Below are 6,000 nucleotides of genomic sequence, written 5' to 3'. Positions count from 1 at the left end.
TGAATGACTTTAATTTTTAATTTTTCATTTTTTGCCGTATTGTATTGGCTAGAATCTCTAGTACAATGTTAAAAAGAAGTGATGAGAGTGGACATCTTTGCTTAATCCCCATCTTAGGAGGAAAGCAATCAGTTTTTCATCATTATGCATTGTTTTAGCTGTGAGTTTTTCACAGATGTCCTTTATCAAGTGAGGAACGTCCCTCCATTCCTATTTTGTTGAAAGTTGTGAACATGAATGGTGTTAAGATTTTTGTCAACTGTTTCTTCTGCATCTATTGAGATAATTTTATCGCTCTGATCCTTCATTCTATTAATATGGTGCATTACATTAATTGATTTCCAAATGTTAAGCTGACCTTATATTCCTGGGATGAATCCCATTGGTCATGGAGTGTAATCCTTTTTATATGGTATTGTATTCAGTTTGCCAATGTTTGTTAAGGATGTTTGCATTTATGTTCATTGGTGATACTGGTCTGTAGTATTCTTTTCTTGTGAGTCTTTATCTTACTTTGATATTAGGGTAAAGCCAGCTCCACAAATGATTTGGGGCCGCCTCTCTGGGAGAGTCTGGTGGGAGATGTGGCTGTGGCAGTGGTGATCTCAGGGTGCAAAGCGGGCGGCAGAGGCAGCCTCAGGCTGAAGGGTCTCAAGAAAACCCCTACTCCACATGGAGAATAAGATCCACTGTCGGCTGCCAGGGCAGTGGCCTGGGTGGGATCCCTGCTAGGAATGGGGTACGAAGGTCTTGCGGTCTCACCACACAGTGGCCCTGGGGTGGAGCTGAGTTTCCAGGGGTTAATGGACCAGGAAGGAGAAGGCTGGCCCAAGTGCAGGTCATGGGCCTGGGTGAGTTCAGAGGGTCAGGGGACACTAGGCCTCCTCCAGCATGGGGCTCTCTAGGGTCAGGTCAGGTGTAGACCTGTGGCAGCCACTTGTTTTGATGCTGGGCCTGTGAGCCCCAGGGCTTCCTGATGGGCTCTCCAGTTAGGAGCTGCCTGCTCAGGGCTGGGAGGGGAAGAACGCTGAGCTGCAGGTGGAGGGAGTAAATGTTTTGTTTCTTGGAGGGAGTTGCTGATGTTGATGGAGTCACAGGAGGAGATTGGTGAGGGCTGGGAAAAGCGAGGTGGGAGGGAGAATCAATGTGGATATTATTTTTTTTCTGAGCGAAGTCATAGCTTGAAATCTGGAGAGCCTGAGGAAGGAGTATCCCTGAGAGGATACAAAGATTTCTTACCCAAACCTGATTTTTTTTTCACCGCCCCTGTGTCCCGCAAGCCTCATGAAGTCATAGGTCCAGTACCAACACCAGGTGGTGCCAACAGGCCATGCAAGCACCATGCAGTTGGGCTTGTTTCTGGTCATCTCCTGGGTCCCTGACTTAACCGGGGTAGCATGGACCCTGCAACCAGATGACCTGGCTTCAACCTGCAGCTCTGGTCTCACTGGCACTTTCCCTCCTGGTGCCTCTGTTTCTTCAACTGCGAAGTGGACAGCTACTGCACTTACCTCTGGGGTGGGTTTCTCAACAGCAGCCCTATTAACAGTTTGGGACAGAGACTTCCTTGTGGAGCGGCCTGCCCTGTGCATTGTGGGAGGTTTCCTGGCACACCCTACTCATCCCCTCCCACCAATTCCCACATGACAACCGAAAAAGTCCCAGGATTTTTGGTTCTCCCTTTGGTCTGGAAGCTGCACTTAGGCATTTTCCCACCTGACACTTCAGCTCATCTCTGCTTTGGTCCAAATAAGGCCTCTCTTTTTAAAAAAATGTTTTTTCTTTAAAGATTGTATCCATCTTTTAAACAAATCAGTTTTCTTCCTTTATCTCTGCGTTCAGTTAATCCTTCCACACCCTTTCTTTAGTATATTTTGAAATGTGTCCATTCTAATTCTAGTAATTAGCATTATCTGACCTGCATGATACCTGCTATTACCCCAGTAGAGCTCTGATTTCTTGAGTACAGGGAATGGAGTGTGCGTTCCTGATTCTGTTCTGGATGACCTAATTCAATTTATTTTACTTTACTTGTCTAGGAAGTTGCTCTTCATCTGCAAAATACAATTGTGAATGTGGCTTGAATTACTGGGTGGTTTTATTTCTTCATTCAGCTAGTATTTGTTGTGTACCTACTGCATGACAAATACATGGCATGATATTGTTTCATGGATCACACCATAACAACTAAGAAACTACATTAAGGACGTTATAGCCAGGTGTAGTGGTGTGTGCCTGTAGTCCTAGCTGCTTGGGGGGCTGAGAAGGAGAATTGCTTGAACCCAGGAGTTGGAGGTTACAATCAGCTCAGCTATGATCATCACTGCATTTCAGTCTCGGCAACTGAGCAAGACCTTGTCTCTGAAAAAAAGAAAACAGATATGTTATAAGCTGTCTACATGTACTCTATGTCTCAGGAGATTCACGTCCTGTAGTTTTTCTAAATGGCATCTCCATGTGGTTTTTATGAATGTTTGTCTGGTATTTCTTTTCTATCCTTTTACTTTCAACTTTTCTGTATCTTCCACTGATAGTATGTCTTTTATAAATAGCCTATGGTTATTTATTTATTTATTTGCTTGTTTGTTTATTTGTCTATTTATTTTTACCCCTCTGCACTATTTGTCTTGTAATTGGGGTGCTTGAGTCCATTATCTTTAATGTCGTTGTTGCCCTGATTGGGTTTAAGTCCACCTTGTCATTTGCTGTTTTCTAATATTACCTCTTTATTTGCTCCATTATTTTTCTTTTCTTGCCTTTTTTAGATTAATCAAAATATTTTCATTATTGTAGTATTCTTAATAAGTGTTTTAGTTACCCATTATCTTATTATTCCCTTAATTATCCAAGAAAGAACAATATTAATCTGTGACTTATTATAACAAATTGGAAATCATAACTTCCCTTTCACGTACCTGTGCAGATAGCCCAGGAAAGAATTGGTGCTCTGAGTATACACCATGGAATACTATGCAGCCATAAAAAACGAGTTCATGTCCTTTGCAGGGACATGGATGAAGCTGGAAACCATCATTCTCAGCAAAATATCTCAAGGACAGAAAACCAAACACCACATGTCCTCATTCATAAGTGGCAGTTGAACAATGAGAACACATGGGCACAGGGAGGGGAACATCACACACCAGGGCCTGTCGGGGGGAGAGAGGCTGGGGGAGGGATAGCATTAGGAGAAATACCTGATGTAATGATGAGTTAATGGGTGCAGCAAACCAACATGGCACATGTATACCTATGTAACAAACATGCACGTTGTGCACATGTAACCTAGAACTTAAAAGTGTGTGTGTGTGTGTGTGTGTGTGTGTGTGTATAATTGGTGCTCTGGCTCTGAGATACAGGGGATCAGGGGTGTGGAAGCGGGAGAGTAATTTGATGATGAAGCTGTAGCTGCAGAGCCATCTGGGTTCCTCACCTGCATTCCTTGTAGACATCTCCTCTAATGAATGCCTGAGATGCCCTCTCCCCTGTATGCTCCTGCCAGAGTCTCTCCATCTCCACTGACAGCAACTCCATCCTTCTACTCTCATAGTCTAAAACCATGGCTGTCTTTGATTCTTCTTTCTCAGAACATAGATGCAATCCATTAGCAAATGCTATGATGCATCCAGAATCCCATCACTTCTCATTATTTTCACTGGTCACACCCAGGTCAAGGTAACTGATGTCTCTATCCTGAAATGCTACATGCCTTTCCCACTGTTTTCTCTACTGCCTCACTTGTCCCCCACCTCTCAGTTCTGTTCTCAATAGGGCAGCCAGAGAGAAGCTTTTGAAGAATAAGTCCTACCATGTCCCACTTTTCAAAACTGTACTGAAACTCACCATCTCACTCAGAGCAAAAGTGAAAACCCTGGCCATACTCTCCAGGCCTACCTGCTCTGGCCACACCTCTGACCTCATCTCAGTCACTCTCTGTCCAGCCCGTCTGGACTCTTCTCACTTCCCAAAAGACAGATACCTTCCTGCCCTAGTGCATTTTCACGGGAGGCTCCCCTGCCTGGAAAGAACTTTCCTAGACATCCTCGTAGGTATCTCCTCATGTCCTTCAAATTGTTCTTCAAGACCTAGAAGAAGCTTCCCTGCTCCTTCTTGAATCTCTGTCTGGCTCAGCCCGCTTGCCCCCACCATGTCCATTAGGGTGACACAGAAGTCCTACAAAGTATTCCAATCTGGCCCCCAGGCTTTCAGCAGCTGCTCCTATACGAGTGGGCCTGGTGCCCACATCAGCTCCTTGAGCTTCTCCTAAGTGAGCAGCAGTGGCAGCAGCTTTTGGGGTAGCTTGGGCATGGCAAGGGTCTGGGTGGAGGCTATGGTGGGGCTCCTGGGGCTCGTGGTATGGGGGGCATCACAGCCATCATGGTCAGCCAGAACCTACTGAGGCCCCTTAAGCTGGAGGTGGACCCCAACATTCAGGCCATGTGCACCCAGGAGAAGGACCAGATCAAGACCCTCAACAACAAATTTGCCTCCTTCATCAACAAGTTACAGTTCCTGGAGCAATAGAACAAAATACTGGAGACCAAGTGGAGCCTCCTAAAGCAGCAGAAGATGGCTCAGAGGAAGATGGACTGCATGATTGACAGCTACATCAACATTCGGCAGCAGCTGGACACTATGGGCCAGGAGAAGCTGAAACTGGAGGCGAAGTTTGGCAACACACGGGGACTGGTGGAAGACTTCAAGAACTAGTACAAGGATAAGATCAATATTAATACAGAGAAGGAGAATGAATTTGTCCTCATCAAGAAGGATGTGGCTGAAGCTAACATGAATGAGGTAAAGCAGGAGTCTCGCCTGGAAGGGCTGAACGACAAGATCAGCTTCCTCAGGCAGCTGTATGAACAGGAGATCCTGGAGCTGCAGTCCCAGATCTCGGACACATCTGTGGTGCTGTCTGTGGACAACAGCCACTCCCTGGACATGGACAGCATCATCGCTGAGGTTGAGGCCCAGCAAGAAGAGATCACCAACCGAAGCTGGGCTGGGACTGAGCCTGCACCAGGTCAAGTATGAAGAACTGCAGGCGCTGGCTGGGAAGCACTGGACGACTTGTGTCACACAAAGGCGGAGATCTCAGAGATGACCTGGAACCTCAGCTGGCTCCAGGCTGAGACTGACAGCCTCAAAAACCAGTGGGCCTCCCTGCAGGCCACCATCACGGATGCAGAGCAGCATTGGGAACTGGCCATTAAGGAAGCCAAGTTGTCTGTGCTGGAGGCCACCCAGCAGTGGGCAAAGCAGGACATGGCGCAGCAGCTGTGCGAGTACCAGGAGCTGATGAACATCAAGCAGGCCTGGACATTGAGATTGTCACCTACAGGAAGCTGCTGCATGGCAGGGAAAGCAGGCTGGAGCATGAGCAACCACACAAAGACCACCGGTGGCTACTCAGGTAGGCTGAGTGTGGCCTATGGGGCCCTCACAAGCCCTGGCCTCAGCTACAGCCTGGGCTCCAGATTTGGCTCTGGCAGGGGCTCCAGCTCCTTCAGCCACACCAGCTCCTCCAGGGTCGTGGTTATGAGGAAAATTGAGACCCAGGATAGGAAGCTGGTGTCCAAGAACTGGGATGTCCTGCCTAAGTGAATGGCCACAGCAGCCACTCCCAGCATGCCCCCTCCTGTGACTGCCCCAGGGCCTGTAGGAGAGGCTGCTGTGCAGGGGAGCATAGGGAACAGGAGACCCACCTGAGGCTCAGTCCTTGCCCTCAGCCCACCCATGGCAGGAGTTTACTGCCTGGGGTACTCCTACTTGCATATGCATTCAGCTACAAAGTAAATGTTTTTTCTTTCTTTCTTTCTTTCTTTCTTTCTTTCTTTCTTTCTTTCTTTCTTTCTTTCTTTCTTTCTTTCTTTCTTTCTTTCTTTCTCTTTCTTTCTTTCTTTCTTTCTTTCTTTTCTTTCTTCTTTTCTTTTCTTCCTTCTTTCTTTTGCTGTGCTGCTTTTCTCTCTCTCTCTTTCTTCCTTTCTTTCTTTCCTTCCT

The sequence above is a fragment of the Papio anubis genome, chromosome 6 (assembly GCF_008728515.1).
Source record: "Papio anubis isolate 15944 chromosome 6, Panubis1.0, whole genome shotgun sequence".
In the NCBI taxonomy this organism is placed as follows: Eukaryota; Metazoa; Chordata; class Mammalia; order Primates; family Cercopithecidae; genus Papio; species Papio anubis.
This window is presented reverse-complemented; position numbering follows the sequence as displayed.